Raw genomic sequence first — 26,734 nt, 5'->3', positions numbered from 1 at the left:
TATTTATATTTTTCAGTCGTGTGCTTCATGTAATCCTCAAATTTCTTTTTACTACATAATGTAGAACAATTATCTCTCCAAAAATTATTGATATCTATTGAATTTAACTTGAATAAAATAAAAGTATTAGCATTGTTTCTGATGGAACGACGAGGAAGTTGAAAGTACGATTGACTGAGTTAAATACAATTACAAGAAGAATGTCTCCCTCTTGTGTAGTAGCTGTCCATTACCATTTGGTTTCTCTCATTAACACAATCATCAAAGATAACGAGGTTCTTTTTTGATTTATCCAAATCTTGGGGAGACGGTATATCATCCGTATTATCACTAAGAATACAAGTTATAGGATTTGATTTCTTTTTACATCTCTGTGTATCACAAAATAGTTGAATTATATCTTCAATGTTATAATCATTTAGGTTTTTTTGACGTTTAAATAAACCGATTATATCTTCTTTTTGAAGACCAGCATTAAAACCTTGTGAGAGTAGTTGATACTCTGGTTGAAAACTCGACTTTGTGAAAATTATTAAATTATCATAATCTAAAAAGTTGGGAGTGAGGAGCATTTTTAAAAGTAAGCAGGTTTTTCCACATCCACTTGAACCAACTATGAGACATCTTAATGAATTTGGGAGATTTTTATGGTTGTTAAATTTTATCTTATTTTCCCAAAATAGGTAAAAAATCATTCATTTATATATTTGAAAAACAGGTTATTTAATTTATTATTGGCTTTTTTAGAAACTCTACATTTTATCCTAAGTTCAGGTTTAATTTCAAGATAATTCATTATTTTATTTATGCAATATCTTGTGTTGATATTTCCCTGAAAATTACATCCATGAATAATATACAACAACAATCCTTTGAACATTTCTCTTATACGTTCAGTTTCTTCCCTTGTAAGGAAAGGTGTGTTATCACCTTCATACTTTACATTCATTTCTCTAATCAATCTTGTAAAGTAATTCATTTTTGGTGTAAATCTAAAAGAATTATTTTCCTTTTTATATTTTTTATTATCATTAATTAGAAGATAATCACAGAATATACATTGTTTATAGGCTTTTGACTCTGTGTTTAATCCCCGTCTTTCACACGCAGGACAATTCTCAAATTTGTCATATGGAGAATCAGGAAAGTCTAGCATATTTATAAAGTAAAACTTTACTTAAACTGAAATTCATCTATACTTTCAGTTGTATATTGACTCATATTTAATAATATTACCATCGATATCAATATACTTTTTTTCATTACCAGATTCAACGACAACATTTTTTATAATAAAGGTAATTTTAAAATGATCGTTAACTACTATTGAACGAAATGTCATTTCACCTGATATATTAACATCCTTTATTTCATCAGGATTTACATCTTTAGGGTTGTTGAAAAAAATACAAATTTCTCCTTGCATATTACAGATGGTCTTATCTTTTCTTTCTAAAGCTTCATCCATAAGGTTTTTGTTTTTTGATACTTTTTCTTGTTTCATTGCTTTTTCTAGTTTTGAATATATTACCAGAAGGAGAGGAGAAACTTTTGTTAGAGATACTTTAATTGATGTTCTACCAGGTATACTAAAAGCCCTTCCACTGAAGGAAATTGAAGAACTCATATTATTTACCATAATTGTTTTTATCCAATAGTTGTTATATTTATCTTTGTTCAATTTTACATCCTTGACATATTTCTCAGTATCTTTAACAAATGAAGAGATTGATTGAAACTTGTCTTTTGTGTCTTGAAACATTGTATTTATTAAGTGAAAAAGTTGGAGGATAAAATGGTTTTAAGCACAGATTCACCTGTAAAATAAACGAAATTTTCATCAAGAAAATTTTAGTTTAAGCAAAGATTTATTATATAAATATGGTGAATACAACATACTGCGATGTTTGTAATCACAAATATAAACATTATAGAAAACACTTCCGAACCAACAAACACACATTTAATCTATTTCATAAAATATCTCCTCTTGAGTTGGAAAGAAAACATTGTGATATCTGCTCAAAGGATGTTTTGAAGAGTAGTTATAATAGACATCTTCAATCACAAAAACACAAGAAAAATGAGTTTAAAGTAAAGGGAGACTATTATATTGAAAAGACTGATGGGGCATTTAAAGGGCATATAAAAATAAGGATTTTTCAATTTGGAGAACCCGGTCCATCATCAATAGCTGAATCAATTGAAATAGTGAAACCTGATGTTGAAAAAGTTATTAAAAAGACATTAAAAGAAATGAAAACTTTAAAGTTTTATATGGGAGTGAAAATGAATATGAAAAGACAAGATGAAGAACAAACTCCTTATATGAGAACAGATCTTCATTTTATAACATCATTTCAAGATTTTTTTGAATAGTGGGGTTTATGAAGAACTATCAAAACAAGAGGAGGATATTGATAATACAGTGGTAGGAAGTGGATTCAATATTAAAAAAATCATCTTTTTAGATATACACATTCTAAAATCAAACCCTCTTAAAGCTTCTTCTTATATTGAATTACCAAAAGAAATAAAACTAAAGAAGGCAGTTGTTAATATTAAGAACAATGATAATAAATGTTTTCTCTGGTCTGTTCTTGCTCACTTTCATCCACCAAAATGTAATTCAGAAAGAGTAAAACAATATATGAAATATGAAAATACCTTGGACATTAAAGATTTTAAATTCCCAATGCCACTAACAGATATTCCTAAATTTGAGAAAAAGAATAATCTTTCTATTAATGTATATGGATTAACGGATACAAACAACGTTCAATTATTAAAAATTTCAAACAACTATAAAAATGAAGAAACACACATTGATCTTTTATATTTTAGTGTTGGAAATAATTCACATTACACATACATCAATAATTTATCAAGATTAATCTCTTCTCAGGTATTCAGAACAGCAAACAAAATATATCCTTGTAAGCGATGTCTTAATTCATTTCATACAAAAGAACGATTAGAACAACATTCAAAATATTGTAGTAATCATAAATCAGCTGTAATTACAATGCCTAAACCTGGTGAGAAGATTTCTTTTGAAGATTATAATAAATCTATCATGCACCCATTTGTGATATACGCTGATTTTGAATGTATCCTTAAAAAGATAAATACTGCTTCTCCTAATCCAAAAGAATCATATACAAATAAATATCAAAAACATATTCCTTGTGGTTTCTGTTATTATATCAAATCATCTGTTGGAGAAAAGTATAACAAACTTGAACATTATAGTGGAAAAAAAGCTTCACAAGAGTTTGTAAAACGATTAGAAAAGGATTGCATAAGACTCACTAAATTAATGAAAGAAACAAATGAACCGATGAAATTAACCAAAGACGAAAAATTAGAATTTAGAAAGAACAATATCTGTCATATTTGTGAGGGGGAAATTAAGGAGTCTAAAGTTAGGGATCATTGTCATCTTACTGGTAAATATAGAGGTCCCGCTCATTCCTGTTGTAATCTTAATTATAAATTACCTTCTTTTATTCCAGTCTTTCTTCACAACAGCGCCAACTATGATACACATCTATTTATAAATGAACTTTCAAAAACACCAGGGAATATTTCTGCCATAACAAACACAAGTCAAAAGTATATTTCATTTACAAAAATGATATTCACAAAACCTTTAACTCGTATTAGGTTTCTAGATTCTTACAAGTTTATGGGAACACCACTAGCCTACCTCGCATCAAATCTAAGCTCCACGGACTCTTTTCCAAATCTTAATTCATTCTTTCCAAAAGAGGAAACTCTCACTAAAGAGGAAATTCAGATTAAAGAGAGAATTCAAAGTAAAGAGGAAACTCTAATTAATGAGGAAATTAATGAAGAAATTCTAACTGAAGATGAAATTCTAATTATAAAGAAAATTATAACAATGAATGAAATTCTAACTAAAGAGGAAATTCTGATTAAAGATGAAATTCTGATTAAAGAAGGAATTCTCACGAGAGAGGAAATTCAAACAAGGAATGAAATTCAAAGTAAAGAGAAAATTCTTACAAGTAAGGGAATTTATCCTTATGATTATATGGATTCATTTATGAGATTTAAAGAAACACAACTTCCTTCAAAAGAAAGTTTCTATAATAACCTTTATGAAGAAGAGATAAGTGATAAGGAATATAAACACGCACAAGAAATATGGAAAATATTTAAGATAAAGAACCTTGGAGAATATCATGATTTATATCTAAAAACAGATGTTTTATTGTTAGCTGATGTGTTTGACGCTTTTAGATCACTCTGTCATAATAAAAATTGTTATGGATTAGATCCTGCCCACTATTTCACAGCTCCTGGTTTAGCTTGGAGTGCAATGTTGAAAATGACAAAACAAGATATAGATTTAATCAGTGATGTTGATATGCTTTTGATGATTGAGAAGTCCAAGAGAGGTGGAATATCAAAAGTATGTTCAAAAAGATATGCTAAAGCAAATAATAAATATCTTCCAAATTATGATAGTGAAAAAGATTGTAATTATTTGATGTATTTTGATGCTAATAATTTGTATGGATGGGCAATGTCTCAATCTCTGCTTTATGGTAAGTAAGAGTGGGTGGAAGAAAAGGATTATGAAAAGGCTTTGATGAATATTGTTATTTCTTCTCAAGAGGAATTGAATGACGAAGAATAAGGTTATTATTTTGAAGTTGATTTGAGGTGCCCGAGTGATCTTCATAATAAGCATAAAGACCTTCCTTTTGCATGTGAGAAAGAAACCCCAAAGAAAGAATGGTTCAGTGATTATCATAAAAGTTTTAATATTAAAGGCAAATCAACAGAAAAGTTATTAACAACATTCTATGATAAAGAGGGATATCTTTTGCATCAGAGAAGCTTAAAACAGTTTTTGAGAGAAGGATTGAGAGTAGCTAAAATTCATAGAGTTTTAAAATTTAAACAAAGTCCTTGGGTGAAAAAGTATATTCAATTCAATACAGATATGAGAGCAAATACAAAATTAAAATTTGAAGGGGACTTTTATAAATTAATGAATCATGCTGTATTTGGAAAGACTATGGAAAATGTTAGAAACAGGCAAAACATTAGATTCGCAACATCTTGGAAAGAAGCTTCGAGATTGATAAATAAACCAAGTTTTGAGAGAGAAGAGGTTTTTTCAGAGAACTTTTCTGCAATTCATATGAAAAAGGAAAGTATTGTAATGGATAAACCAATTTATATTGGAACAGCAGTTCTTGATTTATCAAAAGATATTGATGTATGATTGTTTGTATAATGACTTAAAGAAAGAGTATGGTGAAAATGTTTCATTGTTCTATATGTTCACTGATAGTTTCATCCTAGATATAAAAACTGATGATGTTTATAAAGATATGAAGAAAAATATTGGAGTATATGATACAAGTAATTTCAGCAAGAAGAGTGAGTTATTTTCCAAAAAGAATGAAAAGGTTATTGGTAAGTTTAAGGATGAGTTGGGTGGAAAAGTAATGAGTGAGTTTATTGGATTGAGAGCAAAGGCATATGCTTATAAGTATGGTGATCAGATTGATAAGAGGTTAAAGGGAATAAAGAAATATGTAATAAAGAAATCAATAACTTTTAGAAACTATTATAATTGTTTGATGAATAAGAAAGAAGAATATAGGAAAATGAATACAATAAGAAGTTATAAACATAACATATATAGTGAAGAAGTAAATAAAAAGGCATTAGGAGCCTTTGATGATAAGAGATTTATTTTAGATAATGGAATAGATTGTGTTCCATATGGATATTGTATGATAGAGTGAATAGAATAGATTGTGTTTTAACGATGGGAAGATGGGTTAGGGTTTTTTAAGGGCTACCGCCACGTTTTTTTGCAATATATAAATGGTCAAACCAAGTATTAATCAAACTAAAGAGTGGAGAAAATCTCAGTCTTGGTATATAAATGGAAAACATAATGAATATGAAAAATATCAAATAAGTCTTATTGAAAAAATAACTAAAACAAAGGTAAATAAAACAAATAAGCGAATCAATTTAAAAAGTGGTAAGTTAGAGGATGTAAAGAAAAAAAATGAATATCCTTGAATGGACTGAAAACTTTGATGGTTATCAATTTTTTTTTTTTTTTTTTTTTGTATACCTTGGTCGAGGCTCGTATGAGAGCTAACACACAACTCACAGCAAGGAGGCATGAGACAAGAGGGGTGGGAGTGGAAGGGACAAAACATTGGGGAACAGACACAGGTGAACTGTGGAAGGGAGAGGGATGGGGATGGGACGGGGAACATGGCGAGGAGAAGATGGACATTACAGGGACTTTCAGGAAGGAAAGCAGGAGAATTGAAGGAAGTGGGCTTGGGTGGATTATCGGGGTAGAAAAGATCGAGGATTTGGATGGGGGAAGATAAGAGGTGGTGGTGAACAGCTGTTTTGAAAGCCTGGAGGGAAGAATGGGAAAGAATAGAGTGAGGAAGTTTATTCCAAAGGCGGGAAAAAGAGGAATGAAAGAGTGAAGATGAGCAGTGATTCGTGATTTTGGTAGTTTTACCAGAAGGGGGTTGTTGGCGGACCTTGAGCGCCCTGTGGAAATGTGGTTGGGACAAATCGCAGAGAGAGCAGGGGGGCAAGGCTGGAGAGGAGTCGGTAGAAGACAGAAAGACCACCGACCAACCTGCGGTGATTGAGTGAGAGGCCCAAAGACTCAGCTTCATTGCGGGAGATGCCAATGATCTTAAAAGCCCTGGTTTCGACAGCGTGAAGTCGAGAAAGGTGGGAGGCAGGAGCACCAGCCCAGAGGGGAGAGCAGTACTCCATCAGGCTACGGACAAAAGCTTTGTAAGTAGTCAGGAGCTCAAGAGGGCCGAGGAAGGACTTTGCACGACGGAGGATTCCCAGTCGGCGACTGGCTTTTGAGGCAAGGTTGGAAATGTGACTTTCCCAGGAAAGGTCATGGCAGATAGTGAGACCCAGAAGCTTGAAAGAAAAGACTTCTTCCAGAGGATTGTTGAGAAAGTGGATGGGGGGTTTTGTAAACGGTCCTTTCGAAGAGACATAGTGAGAGTGTGAGATTTGTGTGGATTGAAAGACATGTTCCACGTGTTGGACCAGTTTGTGATTTTATCCAGATCTGCAGTGAGCGAAGAAGCTGCTGCTTGCCGGTCTGAGGGATGACAGATGGTACGGCAGAGGGTGGAGTCGTCGGCAAAGAGAAATAGAGGATTTTCCAGAGAGTCCGAGAGATCATTGATGAAAACCAGAAAAAGAACAGGGCCCAGAACGCTACCTTGAGGAACTCCAGCCTGCACAGGAAGAGGGGATGAAAGAACTCCATTTAGGGCCACACGTTGACTGCGACAGGAGAGGAAGTCTGCGAGCCATGAGTGGAGATGGCCTTGAATACCATGGGAAGAGAGTTTGGTGAGTAGGGCAGGGTGCCAGACTGTGTCAAAAGCACGTGATATGTCCAGGGATACGGCTCGGATTTCCTGTCTGGCATTGAGGACCTCCATCCATTGATGGGAGAGCAGTAGCAGCATATCCAGGGTAGAGTGACCTGGTCTGAAACCAAATTGATGATTGGAAATCAAGCCATTGGAGAAGAGGAAGGATTTCATGTCTGAAGCAATGATGGATTCCATAACCTTGCTGATGATTGGGAGAAGGCTGATTGGTCTGTAGTTATAGGGATCTGTTTTTGCACCTTTTTTATGCAGGGCAGTGATGTTAGCAGATTTCCAAGCAGATGGCAGATGACCTTGGGAAAATGAGAGGGTGAATAGAACAGAGAGAGGGTGAGCAAGAGCAGAAGAGCAGGCTTTGAGGACACGTGGGCTGATGCCGTCTGGACCGGTTGCAGAATCTGACTCGAGGTTTGAAAGCAAGCTCTCCACCTTGTCAGGAGAAAAGGATACAGAGTCCAGGGACAGTTGGGTGCGACTGGGTAAAGTGGGTAGAGATAGTGATGGGTTTGGGACACAAGATTTAGCTGCAAACACCGAGTTTAGACATTCAGCTTTATCACGTGTGGAATCAGCAGTGCGGCCATTTGAGGTAAGGGAGGGGATGGAGGGGGAACATACACCAGAAACAGATTTGATTAAACGCCACCAGGATTTTGAGGAGGGAGAGAGGTTTGAGAGTTCAGACTTGAGATGAGAAAGATGTTGTTTTCTGGCTCTCCTGAGGGTAGATACACACTTGTTCTGAGCTTTGTGGAAAGAACTGAGATTGCCCTCAGTTGGGTTTGCTTTCCATGAGGCAAAGGCAAGTTGTTTCAGGACAACTGCCTCACCACAAGCTTCAGTAAACCAAGGGCGGGAGCAACCAATTGAACAATGAAAAAACAATTTACTATAATCTCAAAATGATATGTGGCTCAGGAGGTGGTCAAACAAGAGCATTAAGAGAAGTTTATCATTTCGTAATAGCACAAAAGGGGTATCTTAAAAAATATAAAGATTCAAATGTTTTGTTTTTCAATATTTTAGATGGGGATTATTGTGCAAAGAAAATTAAACTATTGAAGGAATTTGAGAATGAACAAATCTTTATAGGTTCAATGAGTGAGCTAAACAATATGCATCGGTTATTTGATAAAGAGTGTCCCGAGGCTTAGACGTTTTAGATATTTCTTTCGAATCACCTTTAACAAATCACATTACCACTTTAGTAATTGAACAAATCTTTATCTTATTGCATGGATTTTTTGAAAAAAAAAAAGTGTCCCCAGGTTAAAAGGGGAGACAAATAAATATACCTTGGGATAAAAAGGGGGTTTATTTTTAGGGGAAAAAAATATGAATCGCTGAAAATCCCCCATTCATTTACATGGGGAAAAGTGAGCCAGAACCAGTATATTCACCCTACTCACGTGGCATAGGCTGCCGCTCAACGATTTAAATCATAACCACTAGGAATCGAAGTGTCAACATCACCGTCATGCTGAAGAAAAAAGAAAAAAAACAAAACATGGAGTTTGGAACACTGACGGGTTCCTCCTGTGAAGCCCATTTTTATATACCAATTCCCCTAAATGCTGCCAATACGCCATTATATGGTAGCTGTAAGTTACAAACACCTTCAGTAAGTTCTGTGGTCGTCCGGAAGACGTCAAATACATCTACATACGTCAATGTACTTTGGAGATTCGTTACACATAGGTTCAAAGCACGTTGCGCATAGGTTAGAAATAAGTTTCGGGTACGCTAAGCATTACCTCGACGTGTTTCGACTTATGAGTAATTTACAAGTAACGTGTGTCAACGATCGCCTAACGTGCCTACAACTTATGGCCAGCGTATGCGGAACGTGTAAGTCGTACGCTAGCATACGTCGAAAAATTTCGAGCATGTTAAAATTTGTCGACGAGCTCGGCGTACTACGACGTATGCCAGTGTGCTTCAGCGTGCTCTTAAAGTATACAAAACTTACCCATAACGTATTCGATGTGTGCCAACGTTTTAGACAATTTTTTCATACGTCGGCATATGCTGGCTATAACGTCAAGGTGTGACAGCCCCTTAAGGAAGCTGCCTGGAGGAACGATTCTGCTCTTTCTTTTTCAGATATTCGGTACTTGGTGTACATGTTGTTATGTTTTGCATTGCCACATACAAAACACTTTTTTGCGAAGAGATCGACGTCCTCTGACCGACATGCTGAATCCCGTGAGGCTGCTATTGACCGTCGTGACCGTTGGTCATCAGACGAGGTACTCTGCCGTGGGCTGGGGTTAGCATTACCTGGTTCAGCTGCAGTGGAGCTGAAGTTTGATTGCCTAAGTTTTTCAAGTATCTTCTTATATGTGTACTTTTTGTAACAGTCATTGCTAACATGATACGTAATTTTACTGTGGTCAGCTTGCTTCAGTCTTTCAAAAACAATGCCCTTTCTAATGCCTGCTGCTTCGATTATTCGTGCCCTACCATTCTCTGTGCTCGTAGTTTCATGTTCAAGATCAGTCTTCTGACATATGATGCTCTTCTCAGTATTGTTGGAGAGGATCTGTGATGGTGACGTCGTCCTCAGCTGTTTACCTGGTAAATCAGCCATCTCATTTCCTGGAAAACAGAATGGACTTGCAATTAAAATCTAACAGTGTTAGTGGGGCCCCATTTCCAAACCACCAGCACTACTGTGATAACTCGTGACATATTGATTAGGGCCCATAGAATAGCTATAGGCCAGACCTTTAGGTATTCCGCGGGTCTGATGTTTGTGTGGTGAAGGGGAGGCTGACAGGGCATTATGTGCTGTTCCTAGGTTGTGGAACAACTTGCCATAAACTGAGACAGATCAGTTGTGTTTGTGACAGAATTTAGTGTCCTTGATCACATGGATTTCTTGAAGGTATTTTCCTCCATTCTTTGGGGACAATCTGCATGAATTTTATGCTGTACGGCAATGCTTTGCTATGCAATATGTATACAATCAGTTAATATTTAGCACCATTGTTTAACTAATGCACTTACCTGATGTAATTTCCATGAAAATCGATGAGCTGATTATATGAGCTTCATGATGCCATGCGGACCGATGTTTTAACTGGGGATTCCCACCTGAGAGTGCCCCAGGTAGATTCCCCGTCCAGGGCTAGCCTCTGTCACCCAGACGCAGCTTCGAATCTCGGGATTCGCACGGCGCCTGGGTCGCTTCAAAATATTTCTGTAATGAGAGGGGGTTTGCCTTGCCGAACACCTCTCAATTTGATAGAGAGTGATTCCAGGATATTTATTCACAAAATGTTGACATTTTAAGTGAGTTGAACTTTTCACCTCCGAATGGCCATTTTCGTTCTTTTTTCGAATTTCAGCAAGATATCAATTGGACCCCGAAGGGTTCATTTTTAAAAACTTACCTATCTTGTTCTGTACAAGAATTGATCAATAAATGAAAAATCCATTCATTTAGTTTTTTTAGGATCCAGATTTTGGGCAAGATATATATATATATATATATATATATATATATATATATATATATATATATATATATATATATATATATATATATATATATATATATATATATATATACCCAACAACAACAACAACACGCTCACCTTCTCCCGATTCTGCTTCTTCTTCTTCCTCTTAACTTCCTCCTCGTCTTCTTCCTCGATTTTTTTTTTTTTTTTTTTAATACACTTCCATGACCTAATCTGTTGAACTCTCTCATACATTATTTTTAACAACAAAAACGATCTTATAATGCTTCATCTTCCTCTCTCACACATGTGGTACTCTTTACTGTTTCACAATGCACAACTCTTCTGCTATTTTAACAGACTGCTCTCATTTCGACCTTTCCTTCATTCCTTGCCTAAAAAATCCAACTATTACAGCGGTTCTTCTCTCCATGCTCTGAATTCGCCTTCATTGCATCCATCAAGAATTGTGTTAAATCGCATCTCTGACCTAAAACTTTTAAAAACCACAGTTTGCCATGGATGCTCGCTTTCCATCAACCATTCTTTTTTTCCAACCTCAGTGCCAACTCACCCCCCTCACCCCTCACTCTCACTCTCAAAGCAACCATCCCACTCTTCTCCCTCCAAGCCTCCCTCTCACCTCTCTCAAAAATTCCCCCCTCACCTTTCTCCCACCTTTCATCCCCCTCACTCTTCCTTCTCAAAGTTGCCCCCCTCTCATCCACCAACCTGCCTCCCTCCACTGCCCTCTCACCTCCATCTCTTCACTCCACCTCCTCAAATCCTCAACTGCCTTCTTCCTTGTCTCTTGTCCCCCCTCTCCCCCAACACCACAGAGCCTTTTCTCCTCCTCATTCGGCCCCCTCCCCTCGCTATTCTGAAATACCCCACACTCCTTCAGCAACCCTCCTTACCTGCCCCCCTTGTCCCTTGTCCTACCCTCCCCCTCCCCCTCCACTTCCTGCACCCAAAGCCTCCTCCCCTTCCTCTTCATTAAAAGTGTGGACCTCAAATATCCGGGGCCTTCGCTCAAACCTTTCAGTTCTTTCCATGCAGGTTGCCACTGACAAACCAGACATTATCTGCCTAACAGAAACTTTCCTCTCCCAAGACGTGTCTGACTCCCAAGTATCTCTCCCTGGTTACTCCCTCTTACGGTATGACAGACCTGAGCCTCGTCCTGGTGGAGGTGTTGCTCTCTTCATCAAAGACTCTATTCCTCACTCTCCATGCACTGCTCTCACTCCCCCACACCCCCAGGAATACCTCTGGCTTCGGCTTCCCCTCCACTCCCACCTCATGTTTATATGTGTACTGTACCATCCACCGAACAGTGATGACTCCATCTACACCTCACTATCCGAAAACATGGACCATCTTCTATCTTCTCATCCAAACTCTCTCTTCCTCTTATGTGGTGACTTCAATTGTCATCACGCCAGTTGGCTAGGTGTGGGTACCTCTCTCACCTGCCATGGCACCTCAGCAAAAGCTTTCTGCGACTTATTGGGACTGACTCAATCGGTCAACTTCCCGACCCGGATCTCAACCAATGGTGCTCCATCTCTTCTGGATCTGATTTTGACAAATTTCCCTGACAATATCTGCTGCTCTTCCTTCGCTCCAATTGGTTCTTCTGACCACGTCCTTGTCAAAGTGGACATCTCTCTGGCTGTTATCAGAGAACCACCTCACCGCCGTCGAGTCTGGCATTTCACTCAAGCCGACTGGCAGGGTCTCCGAGCAGCCATCAAACTTACAGACTGGTCTCCTATCACTACTTTCTCAAACATCAACTCATCCTGGGAATTCTTTCAAAGAAACTTGCTCTCCCTCATGCACAGATTTATCCCCTCTCGTGTTCAGTTGTCTTACCCTTCCTCCCGCCCTTGGTTTACTGAAGCATGTGGCGAGGCAGTTGTCCTGAAACAACTTGCCTTTGCCTCATGGAAAGCAAACCCAACTGAGGGCAATCTCAGTTCTTTCCACAAAGTTCGGAACAAGTGTGTATCTACCCTCAGGAGAGCCAGAAAACAACATCTTTCTCATCTCAAGTCTGAACTCTCAAACCTCTCTCCCTCCTCAAAATCCTGGTGGCGTTTAATCAAATCTGTTTCTGGTGTATGTTCCCCCTCCATCCCCTCCCTTACCTCAAATGGCCGCACTGCTGATTCCACACGTGATAAAGCTGAATGTCTAAACTCGGTATTTGCAGCTAAATCTTGTGTCCTAAACCCATCACTATCTCTACCCACTTTACCCAGTCACACCCAACTGTCCCTGGACTCTGTATCCTTTTCTCCTGACAAGGTGGAGAGCTTGCTTTCAAACCTCGAGTCAGATTCTGCAACCGGTCCAGACGGCATCAGGCCACGTGTCCTCAAAGCCTGCTCTTCTGCTCTTGCTCATCCTCTCTCTATTCTATTCACCCTCTCATTTGCCCAAGGTCATCTGCCATCTGCTTGGAAATCTGCTAACATCACTGCCCTGCATAAAAAGGTGCAAAAACAGATCCCTGTAACTACAGACCAATCAGCCTTCTCCCAATCATCAGCAAGGTGATGGAATCCATCATCGCTTCAGACATGAAATCCTTCCTCTTCTCCAATGGCTTGATTTCCAATCATCAATTTGGTTTCAGACAAGGTCACTCTACCCTAGATATGCTGCTACTGCTCTCCCATCAATGGATGGAGGTCCTCAATGCCAGACAGGAAATCCGAGCCGTATCCCTGGACATATCACGTGCTTTTGACACAGTCTGGCACCCTGCCCTACTCACCAAACTCTCTTCCCATGGTATTCAAGGCCATCTCCATTCATGGCTCGCAGACTTCTTCTCCTGTCGCAGTCAACGTGTGGCCCTAAATGGAGTTCTTTCATCCCCTCTTCCTGTGCAGGCTGGAGTTCCTCAAGGTAGCGTTCTGGGCCCTGTTCTTTTTCAGGTTTTCATCAATGATCTCTCGGACTCTCTGGAAAATCCTCTATTTCTCTTTGCCGACGACTCCACCCTCTGCCGTACCATCTGTCATTCCTCAGACCGGCAAGCAGCAGCTTCTTCGCTCACTGCAGATCTGGATAAAATCACAAACTGGTCCAACACGTGGAACATGTCTTTCAATCCAGACAAATCTCACACTCTCACTATGTCTCTTCGAAAGGACCATTTACAAACCCCCCCATCCACTTTCTCAACAATCCTCTGGAAGAAGTCTTTTCTTTCAAGTTTCTAGGTCTCACTATCTGCCATGACCTTTCCTGGGAAAGTCACATTTCCAACCTTGCCTCAAAAGCCAGTCGCCGACTGGGAATCCTCCGTCGTGCTAAGTCCTTCCTCGGCCCTCTTGAGCTCCTGACCACTTACAAAGCTTTTGTCTGTAGCCTGATGGAGTACTGCTCTCCCCTCTGGGCTGGTGCTCCTGCCTCCCACCTTTCTCGGCTTCACGCTGTCGAAACCAGGGCATTTAAGATCATCGGCATCTCCCGCAATGAAGCTGAGTCTTTGGGCCTCTCACTCAATCACCGCAGGTTGGTCAGTGGTCTTTCTGTCTTCTACCGACTCCTCTCCAGCCTTGCCCCCCCTGCTCTCTCTGCGATTTGTCCCCACCACATTTCCACAGGGCGCTCAAGGTCCGCCAACAACCGCCTTCTGGTAAAACTACCAAAATCACGAATCACTGCTCATCTTCACTCTTTCATTCCTCTTTTTCCCGCCTTTGGAATAAACTTCCTCACTCTATTCTTTCCCATTCTTCCCTCCAGGCTTTCAAAACAGCTGTTCACCACCACCTCTTATCTTCCCCCATCCAAATCCTCGATCTTTTCTACCCCCGATAATCCACCCAAGCCCACTTCCTTCATTTCTCCTGCTTTCCTTCCTGAAAGTCCCTGAAATGTCCATCTTCTCTTCGCCATGTTCCCCGTCCCATCCCCATCCCTCTCTCTTCCACAGTTCACCTAATGTGTCTGTTCCCCACTGTTTTGTCCCTTCCACTCCCGCCCCTCTTGTCTCATGCCTCCTTGCTGTGAGTTGTGCGTTAGCTCTCATACGAGCCTCGACCAAGGTATACAAAAAAAAAAACAGTCAAATGACGTCATATTTTGCCCTCTGGTGACCTTGAACTTCAACCAATCCGATCGTGCCTACATTCATCCTGTAGCTGACTCTATAAGCTCAATTCTAAGTGGTAACATGTTACCATAGGTTGTTTCCTTGTGATGCTTTGTCAATTTGAATCTCCTCTACCCCTAACTTTTGCCACGGTTTTAGTCTCCAGCAATTCTGACAAAACCATGAATTCTGGGTTTACTGCCGGGTTTCAGGATGTCCACCCTCCCTCAAAATGTGTCCAAGATGGTCCTCTATCCAAATCAGGAGAGTGATTTTGGGGCCCTTTTATGCCACTTTTTGCCCTTGGCTCCAGGACTATCGTCCATGAGAGTGGATCGTGGAAAATCATATCATATGCATGAAATCGCTCCAAGCTCCTAATTTGAAAACTCTCGTGCTTACAAAAGCGATGTATACAATGTTTTGTACCTATGATGAACGATAATATGACTGAGGAAAGTGGAAAAAAACAACTCTATCGTTAAGAAATCATTGCAGCCTGTTCCAAGTCAAAGTGCGGTTGAGCAGGCCCAAAAACATGGCGGCTTCAGACCCCAGCGAGGTTACCCAGGAAACACCTTACGACCCCAGAGAGCAAGGTGGCCGAGGATCGCCTGATGGATCCAACGAAATAAGGCCGTTAATCATCTTCAAAAGGGGTGTTTTAATGAACCCAATTTTCACTCCTGCACTTCCCTGGGGTTTTCTTAGTATGCATGCAAAGTGTCAGGCTGCTAGGTTTTATTGTTTTGGAGTTATGGAGGAGATGCACTGACACGCTTGTCATACGCACGCACGCACGCACACACACACACAATGACATTTATTAGTATAGATTAATTATTTTGCCCCACCTACATTTATCTATATTTTTTGTATGGTGCTTGGCAGGTGTTTGCGACTTGCTTATAGCCTACCCCATTTGTGTTGCAATTTTATCTAGGTTAGGTGATTTTGGGCCAAGATTGAGTGGACTATTATGGGATGGATGAGCCTCCCGTATGCCGACAATTAAAATAATTTAGGGGATTAAAGAGATTATGAAGTTTGGATTCCACAAGTCTCACGGGAGCCAGCATGTAAAGCATGGCACGCTGTGGAGTCTGTGCGGTGCGTGAGAGGCACCGGCACAAGTCGGGGTAGGATGTTGGATCTCCGCGAAGGGTCCCATGTGCAGTTTGCGGACGTCCAGTGGCATGAACAGTGGACGTGGCGGCCACGGGTGAGTTCTCCATGGGGGAATTCCCAGGGTTAGTTGAGTGAAAAGGAAATAGAGAATTAATCAGCTGGGGTGCTCAGACTGATATGGTGGGGTAGTGATGGGTGAGACTTAGATGGGACACAGTCAGTTTAGCAACCTAGAATAAGAGGGGATATGCTTAGTAACAATGCTGACGGGGAATGCATGAGTGAGTTGTAATAGGTAAGGCTTTACACCATCATCTTCACATGAATGGTGGATGAATATATGTCAGAGAAGTATGGGGAGAGGGGATGGGGGTGTGATTGTGTGAATGTGTTGACATACGAGTATGGTGTGTGAGATGATGTGAAGGAATGACTGTGGGGGGAATGGTTCCCTACCAAGAAAATTCAGGAGGGGTAAAGAATAACTAGCAGAGATCCAGCTGATTAGGAATGGATACCACTCCTGTGTTGGTGTGAAAGAATTAAAGCAATTTTTTGGGGTGGTTGTGGGGGGGGGGTGGCAAAAGAGTTAATTGGCAGGCTGAGGGTTGACTGAATTTAAGTCAGGTGTCGAGGGAAAGGGCATCCTGGCGTTGAGCATGCCAAGGCCTGAGCTTTAAGTTTGAAGCCCAGAGGGGCAGGGGAGTTGTGAGAAGGTGAGCTGAGCACCCTGGGGATAGGGGTTAGAGCATCAGTGCCAGTGAGGGCACCAGAAGGGGGAAGGCAGGAGAGGCCTCCCCCTAATAGTTAGGGAGAAAATAGCTCAGGTAGGAGTGACGTCAGCGGCTGGGGTGCGTGCAAGAGAAATGGAGGGAGATCCTGCCAAGGAAGCCACACATCCATGAGATCGGATGAAGGCATGGAAGGAACTAGAAGGGCACTCGGTGGAGCGCATACCTCCACCATGTAATGTCTGATCCACGAGAACATATTCAAGGAAACACAAAGAAATCCAACAAAGGTGGAGGCCATTCAGCCCATCATGCCTGCACAAGCACCATACTAATTTATCAACACAAGATTCAAAGAAGAAAATGCAATTAAAAAAATATATATCTATTTATTTGAAGTTTTTGTAGTTTTTGGATTTTTTTTATCCCCCCCCCCCTCTGGGCAGGGGGCATGGGCTTGGTGAAAAACAAACATCAACCACACAGCACCCCTTGATGAGACCCCCATCAACGGCACTCCATACACATGCACACAATCACCCATCAATGCTCAAACTACCTAAAAGTCCTATCAACATCCCCTTACCCCTCTCTCTCCATAACTTCCAGGTACCTATCTGATTCTAATTTAAACTTATCTACTTATTCTGTTGCCACTATCTTTCCAGGGAGACCATTCCATGCATTAACTACTCTCTGAGTAAAAGTCCCCTGCTTTGCAACCATCTTAACTCTCCACTTCTTTACTCTCAGGCTATGGCCTCTAGTCCTATCACTGTCTACTCTGTTGAATAATTCATCTGCACTTATTTTATCTACACCTTTCATTATCTTAAACATCTCTATCGTATCTCCTCTTAACCACCTCTTTTCTCATGTATAAAGTGGCAACTTTCCCAGAGTTAGTTGAGCCCTGCCTCCTTCAGCCGCTCCTCATAGCTGAGTGTAGCTCAGCCCGGAATCAATCGTGTAGCCCTGAGCTGAACCCTCTCTATGGCATCTACAGAGACGTTACAGAAGTAAATAGACACCTTAAGTTTATTCATTTCATCTGTATAAAGCAAGTTTTACTCAGTGATTTGTACTAATATTCAACTATTTATTTGCAGAAACGAGTTCCTGGGTCGTGTATGACGATTAACTATGCCTCGAACCCAGGAAGCTACACACAACCTTTCCGATTTTCAAAGAGGACGAATTGTTGGCCATTCGGAAGGTGGAGTCAACCAGCGTCAGATAGCTCAGAACCTTGGTATTTCGCTTTCTACAGCCAATCGGGTGATTGTGCAATTCACCGGCGAAGGCAAGGAATCCACAGCTTCCCATTCTGGTCGACCTGGGCCCTCGGAAAAGTGCTTTCGAACTGTCAAGCGGGCCATTGAGAAAACTCCCCGTTGCAAGGCAGCAGATGTTGCAGAGGAGGTCCAAGTTAGCTCAAGAACTGCCATGCTATTCTGCCTTCATCAACTGGGCTATTCTGGGAGAGCAGCTCGGAGAAAACCTCTTCTTAGAACAGCCAACATTCAAAGGAGAAAGAAGTGGGCTGACGAGATGGCCACCAGACCCTTGGAGATTTGGCAAACTGTCATTTTTTTCAGATGAGTCCCAATTTGCTCAATTCTCTCATAGTGGACGCATATGGGTTTGGAGACTTCCCAGTCAAGAGTTCTATTTGAACCGAGTATTGATCCCTGAGGTACCCCACAACTTACATCCTCCCAGCAAGACATCCTCCCACTCACAGCCACTCTTTGCTTCCTATTACTAAGCCAGTTTGCAATCCAATTAACTACCTGACCAACCACTCCACAAGCCCTAACTTTGGCTAACAACCTCCGATGTGGTGCCTTATCAAATGCCTTCTTCAAGTCTAGGTATACTATGTCCACTGCCTTTCCCTCATCCATTGGGTCCAATACATTTTTGAAATATCATGCTATGCAGTACGATGTCGTTTTTGGCCCAATCTCTCAATGGTGAAGAATCACTTAAAAAAATTAAATAATTCTCATATCCAGATCCGGATTCGGATCTTCACCAAAATCGAACCAATTCATCCTTGCGACACACCCAACCTGTCCATCAAGTTTCGTCCGAATCCGTCTACATATTTTTGAGATATCCTGTACACAAACAAACAGACAGAAAGGGGGTGAATACATAACCTCATTCACCTTCGGTGGCGGAGGTAAAAAGAGGGCTGGGCCCATAATGGATAGGCACCAACATGTGGAACGGTGGGTGAAATTGTTTCCTTAGAACACATAGTTAGTCGTGTTTGTTTTTGAAAGTTAGAAGTAAGAGAATGATTTAAAACAAAGAGCCTGATACTCAAGGTCTCTTGCCTTTTGGATGGTATGAGAAATATGTCTGTGTAATCTGAAAGCTAAATCTTGAACGGTTTTTAAAATATTGCACACACAAGGCAAGTTACCGAGATAATTCTCATGGCAACATAATTCAGCCAATCACCACCATGATTTAATCGGTTTGAGGTAATGCCACAAGGAATAGGTACCTGCATTATGAAAGCTAAATGTTCAACGGTTTTTGAAATACCGTGCACACAAAAGTACATGGACAGATGATCGGTCGGTTGGATGGAGTTCATTTCAATGTTCCCCTTCTCTGACCTTGTCGGAGGGGCGGGGAACAAAAAATGCTTGGATAGTTAGATCCGGTATATACCTTCTTCATGGCTTCACATCATACATTCGTGTGAACCGGCACTCCAGGAGTCATTCCCGTACAAGTAAGCATAGTACCTGTGATGAAATCTGATCCTTGGCTCAGGTTCTATGCAGGTCTGAACTTCCTTTTGGGAGCTGGGACAGAATAGTGGAGTTAAAGCAGTGGTTCCAAACATTTTTTTTTCTGTGACCCTAAATTGGCCACCAACTTCAAATAAAATTTAATATGTGGATTAATATAAACATATTGTTACGGGCCTGTTGCTGGGTCACAAGTGACCTCTCGCGGACCCACTTTCCGACCTTTGACCTTGAAACCGATGAGCCAGGGATAACTTTGCAACGGGTTGCTAAGCAACCACAGATGCTGTCGAAGTTGAATAAATCTGGTAGGGTCCCCATGCCAAACTCTTATGTTACCTCAAATCGGGACCATACTCTCAGCTTCTCAACTTAATCTATTAATTAACTACAGCCAAGCTAAACCATAGGAGGGCTGCCAGCTGGCAAGCAGAGCGGATCAGGAGGCACAACTTCCCGTCTATTTATTATGTACGCCATGTCTAACCAATGAAGGAAAGGGACAATCGAGCAGGTTTGGAAACAAATTTGTATTAAACAGGCATGTATTTGCAAAGATTCAAGTATTTACAGAAATGCGGTGTCATATAAAAAATAGTCTTACCCCTAGCACTCACAGAAACCCCTTATACAACTGGCCTTATGAAATGCAGAGAGGCGCCACATTCATCCGGGGAAATTACACAGACAAGGGGACATAAAGAAAGAAGTCGGTGCGTGTTAACGACACTTCCTCACCCGTACGTGAACGGTCTTTCCCCTTGTTGGTCTCAACGATGGGTCAATGCAGGTGAGCGAGAGGAGCAGGTGCGAGGTGCAGTGTCATGCAGTATTGCCTGGTGCTTACTTGTGAAAAGAACTGTTGGGGGTACCATGTCGTTCATTGATGCTCCACAACAGATGAGCCTTGAGGTGTATGCATTGAAGATGCAAGATTATATGGTGCATGTTCCAATGACGTGTAAGAAATCAATTTTACCATTTTGGTCAGTGCCCATTCTGCCTTGCAATTTAGAGAGTGATGGCCATCAAACCTTTGCTTTTTGTCAGGAGCACCTGTTCTGCCTGGCGCTTTGACAAGTGCCCTGTTCTGCACCCTTGCATTCCACTGGGTATGTTGGGAAGCGCTCGCCCTGCACCCTTGCGTTCTGCTCGGTTGCACCTTTGGTGTTCACCCCCGGACTGGATGCAACCTCCCTCAACATCTGGATGGGGTTGTAAAATAAGGGTTTTGAAATGAGGAAGAAAACAATAGGGAAGATTCTGCCTATAATCGCAATGCAACTACCTGTCTCTTGATAGGGGATGAGTAACATAACTAAACAATCACTATGGAAATATCTGAACTCCAGGAGTTGTTTTTTTATGTGTTGGATGTAACTTCCTGGGACTTTTCCATTACCACAACAACACATACATCTGTAATAATAAATGCCAATCAGTCAATCAGTGTGTCTCCTCCATAACTCCAACACCATGAAATCTAGCAGCCCCAAACTTTGCATGCATAGTAAGGGAACGGCAAGGTGGTGCATGAATGAAAATTGGGTATTTAGGTTAATTTAAACATCCCTTTTGAAGGTAATTAACGGCCTTATTTAATTATCCTTGATCAAGGCGTCATCCTTGGTCAGCCTCTGAGTCAGCCCTCTGTCAGCTTGCCGTGGTCTTAATTCACCATTTTGTTTGGCCTGCTCAACAATGCCTTGACGTGGAACAGGCCACAATGGTTTCTTAGCAATAAAACTCACATAAATTTTTTTTTCCACTTTCCTCACTCGTATCATTGAACACCTGATCATCATACCTACGAATCGCTGTATACATCGCGATGCTTATAAACGCCTAGAGATACCAGTGTTCATGGCTTTATTTAATTTCCGCACATTCAATAATCTCGAGAATATGCTGATGTGTTTAATTTATCATGTTAAATAACATTCTGTATGTTGTTGTAATCACCAGTAAAGTGCTTCACAGTGATATCGAGGGAGTGTGTGTGTGTGTGTGTGTGTGTGTGTGTGTGTGTGTGTGTGTGTGTGTGTGTGTGTGTGTGTGTGTGTGTGTGTGTGTGTGTGTGTGTGCGCGTGTGTGTTGGTTTTGTTGTTTGTTTCAGCTGTCTACTAGATCTCGTTCAAAATAATGTGATTGTTTTCAAGATCTATAGACCTCTTGTTGGTGAGGCTTTTGTTTCTTTGAAGTTTCCAGATCCAGCAAGGTCTCCCAAAAGACACAAACGATGGACTGCCAACCTGAGGCATTATGGATTTGCTCCAAAAAAAAACCAACCAGGATTTGCAGTGGGCACTTCATGGTGGACATGGTTGACTGTACAGGTCAAATCACTCGACTGAGACCTCATGCCTTGCCAACACAATTCAATTTTCCAACACATCTACAAAGCGTAAGTCATGAAATTTCGTCGTGATTTGTATACATTGTTCCTATTGTCGTATTTTTATTTTTTTAAACAACCTGCCATTTGCATTTCAATTTCATTCTCATTAAGGCATGGTTGGTTGAAAGCTGCAGATTATCAAATTTGATTGAGGTAAATGAGTGTCTTTCATAATGCTAAAAAAGCTTATGCTGATCCTCTGTTGTCGCATCAGTAGTGGGCAAAATCAATCATTTTCTCCTTTGTCGTGTTATTTGTTTTCATCAGTCACATACAGTCTGTTTTGTTTGTGTCTTTTTCTTTCAGGCTGCAAAGAAAAGTCGCAACTCCCCGAGGAAATGAGAGAGTTTGATTAGCCAGCCGAGCAACAGTGAGTCTTCAAACTTTCAAGATGCGTCTGTCAGTCAGGTGCACGAAAGCTTCAGCGGAGCTAACCAAAGCTGATCACTGCTATGCTACAACTGAAAGTCCAAGAAAGCTTCAATGCATTTTAGATACTATCATTGAGCAGGAAGAAAGTTACAAAAAGAAACTGAAGGTCGAACAGAAAAAAAGTCTAGACTTAAGAGAAAAGTGGATTCGCTTATGATAGTCATTTCTGCTTTGAAAGGCAAACATCTAGTCACATCTGAATGTGCTGATCTGCTGGAGACAAGATTTTCTGGGGCGTCAAAGGACCTGATATCTCGAATTTTGAGACGGAAACAAAAGAAAGATTCTTGCGTGCAGTCCAATAAGCTATGCTCATTTGCCATGACATTACAGATTTACTCCGCCAAAGCTTCCTGTTATGCCTGAAAGACGTTTTATTTAAGCCTTCCACACCCAGAGGTCATCAGAACATGGTACGGTACAATCAACGGTAACCCCTGGTTTACTCGAGAGGTGTTCCGCCCACTAGAATCCAAAGCTCTTACAGCACAAAGAGATGTCAAGGAACTTGTTTGAGGGCGCTGATGTTAGACAATATGGCGATCCACAAGCACGTAAAATGGGAGAGCAAAAGGTTTTTGGGTTTTGTCGACCTTGGAACAGGTATTGATGATGATTCTGTCCCAGAAGCTAAGGATGTGCTCGGTTTGATGGTGGTTGCTTCAAATGCATCATTGAAAGTCCTTTGCGGCTATTTCTTCGTTGATTCATTGACTGGTGAGCAGAAAGCGAACATCGTGAAAGAGTGCTTGCAAAAATTAAGTGAGGTGGGTGTGCATGTATGTTCATTCACATGTGATGGGTCATCAACTCACTTCACCATACTGAAGTCATTGGAAGCAGTGCTAGAGCCGAACAACATGAAGCCATGGTTTCTCCATCCTTCTGACAATGCACTGCAAGTATATTGTTGCGGATTCCGCGCCTGCCGGCGTGCTGACGGCCACGTAACTCGAATCGCGGCACGTCGCCCACCGGACGGACAATCCAGTCGTGACCCTCTCGGACTAACGCCGGGAACCAGTCACGGGTGGACCTTTCGGTCTCACCGCGATCGAGCCAATCAGCCCCCGCGTGGGATAGGGTTGCTCGCCAAATTCGACCTACCTAAGTACCCACGCGGAGGGTAGACCGGGCGATCGCACCTCGCCGCAAGTCGACTTCGGACACGGGCCACTTAAGCGACCCGTTCCGTACTATCAGAATAACCGAGCGGTGTTATCGTCGACCTCGACGGTTCGATTAATTATCGGGCGTATTCAGCCCACTACCAACCCTTTACGTGAAGCAAGATGGGGATTCAATAGAGGAAAAGACGAAGCGAAGCGGGAAACAGTTCAACACCAAGCACATTTATTCGCGGCACACGGGAGCACACATATACAATTCCACCAAATGCACACAGAAAAGACACAATGTAATTTACACAAAACCGTTATAATGTTTCTTTATAATCTTCATAGTTTGTTATAATCTATAATTAGATATAATCACACACACACAAGCGTGAAGGCTTTTTGATCCATAAATTTGCATATATCGATCGCCCTGGGGGCGGGGCCAATTCGCCCCTCGCTCACCGATTGGACGGCAAAAAGTGGGCGTGTGTCGTTTTTGATCCGTTTTTGAAGCACAAAATCCGTGATTTTGTACACGCTGTTCGGCGCGCGCCCTGCACGAGTCCAACACCGGTACCCACAGCGGGGCAAGAACGGTGGCGATGCGACGGTTGCGAGGTGTGACGGGAAGGTCGTGGCGGTTGTGGTGAAGTGGCGTTGTGGTTGGTGGTTGATGTTGTGGTTGTGGTGGTAATCATGGCGGTTGGTCCAAAATAAAGATAGCAAAAGAAAAACGGCTATCCTGAAGAGTCGCAGCACGCATAAATGACATGTATTCCCACTAGACAACGGATTTGGGCCTAACTACACATGTACTTACCGAGATACCTCACCAAAGGGACCTGAATGGTGGTTTGCGAATTTGGTAACCACAACAATATTTATTTTGGACGCATGCCATAAAATCAAACTTGTTCGAAATTCTCTTGCAGACTGCAAAGTCCTCAAAGGCGTAGAAGGCCAAGACATCAAATGGAATATGTGGAACAACTGCATTCTCTTCAAGAGAAAGAAGGTCTGCGACTTGGGAACAAATTAACGTCGGCCCATATCAACTGGAAATGCCAAAAGATGAAGGATAAATCTTTCAGCACAGACTTTGAGCTCCTGCGTCACCAATGCCATGAAGTACTGCAACAATTTTTTACATCTGCCTCAGTTCCCACTTCCCAGGCTGTGAGGCAATGTTGGAATTCATGCTCGCTTTTGATCGCCCATTTGATGGCATGAATTCTCGAAATCCCCTTGCAAAAAACTGCAAAGCTCCACTTTGCGCTGCAAAAGTCAAGTATACAAGAGTCTTCTTGAAAGAAGTTTATACATATGTAATGACGTTCAAAGATGGGAATCACTCCTTCGATCCCAGAGAAAGACTGGTTTCCTAGGATTTCTTGCTGATATCAAGAGTGGGCAAATGATGTATGATGATGTAGTCGCCCAGCCAACGCACCTTTGAAATATCTCTTGACCTAAAAAATGTCACAAGATCACCTGGAACTGTTTTTTGGGGCTGTCAGGTCTGCAGGAGGGAGCAATAATAACCCAACAGAAAGGCAGTTTGCTGCTACATACAAGAAATTGCTGATGCGACATCAAATTTAAGGTTGAACAGGAAACTGCCAACCCCATCCTTGAACAAATCTAAAACCACACACGGGGAAATGAGACTGACAAACTCTTAACACACAGGTACAATCTTTGACCTCTCATGATCGTGATGATCAGGAAGACATGCCTGGCGTAGAACTCTTGTCTGAGAACAAAGAAGCAGCAACTATCATACATTAATTATTGGTTACGTTGTGCACATCGTGAGCAAGAAAAATCCGTGTCCAGAATGTGTTGACACTTTGATGGAGACAAAACCGACCAAAGTTTTCTTTGTCCATTTCAAGACTCGAGAGGGGCTGGTTCTCCCATCCCAAAGGGTTGTGCAAGTTTGCAATGAGACTGAGAAATGTTTCCAGAAAATGCTGAAAGTGACTGACGGTAAACTACCTCATGGTGATGGCATCAGCACTGCCATGGCTACAGCAGTTCTGGAGATTTGCATTGAGAAAAGAGTATTTGATTCACTTGACAGTAATATGCTTGATTGCACTGCGAAGAACAATCATTTGTTTGCTTTCATCAAGTGATGTGCACAAAGCTACATCAAGATCAGAATGCATTATTTGGGAAAACAGTTCACAGAAGTGATCACAGGTGAAACTAGAAGGGCGTTCGGTAGAGTGCATAACTCCGCCACGTAATGCCTGATCCACGAGAACATATCGGGTTCAATACATTTTTGAAATATACATACTATACAGTACTATACAGTTTTTCGTTTTTGGCCTATCTATATTTGGCCTATATCGTTTTTGGCCCTATCTCTCAATGGTCAAGAATCACTTTGAAAATTAAATAAATCTTCACTGGATCCGGATTCGGATCTTCACCAAAATCGAATCGATTTGTCCTTGTCACACACCCACTGTGTCCACAAAATTTCATCCGGATCCATGCACAACTTTTTGAGATATCCTGCTTGTACGCAAACAAATAAACAAAGAGACAATTAAAACAAAGAGACAAACAAACAGAGACAAACAGACAAACAGACAGAAAGGGGCGAAAAGTGTAAACATGACCTCCTTCACTTTCGGTGGTCGAGGTAAAAATCAGAAAACAGTTTTCAGAGCCCGTGCTTTTTCACCATCAGTAAATTTTTGTGCTGATTAACATTTGGAATTTGAATTTCAAATTAAATCTGTGCGTATCTTGAATAGTGATTTACTGATGTGGGTTTAGGTTTCAGTTATGAAGTATTGTAAAGTCCTCACAATTATTTTAGTGTGTGTGTGTGTGTGTGTGTGTGTGTGTGTGTTCTTTCTTTTTTGCTTTTTCTTCTTTTTTCTTGCCAAAACGAAGTTTTTGCAAGCTATGTTAGTCAGCTTGTATGTTTTTTTTTGTTTTTGTTTTTTTGTTTTTTTTGTTCATCTGTAATCACGTATAAAAAATTCTGCAGAGCACGGTTATCATTGGAAATTTTTGTAACTTCGCATATCAGAGCCCTATAGAGGTCCCTTTCAGTGCACAAAAATTTTGAAGGTCAAGGTCAAAGGTCAAGGTCACTTTGTCGCAA

Source organism: Eptatretus burgeri, chromosome 10 (genome assembly GCF_056783735.1).
Source record: "Eptatretus burgeri isolate ZD-2024b chromosome 10, Ebu_testis_v1, whole genome shotgun sequence".
NCBI classification, from domain to species: Eukaryota; Metazoa; Chordata; class Myxini; order Myxiniformes; family Myxinidae; genus Eptatretus; species Eptatretus burgeri.
Note: the sequence above shows the minus strand (reverse complement) of the source record.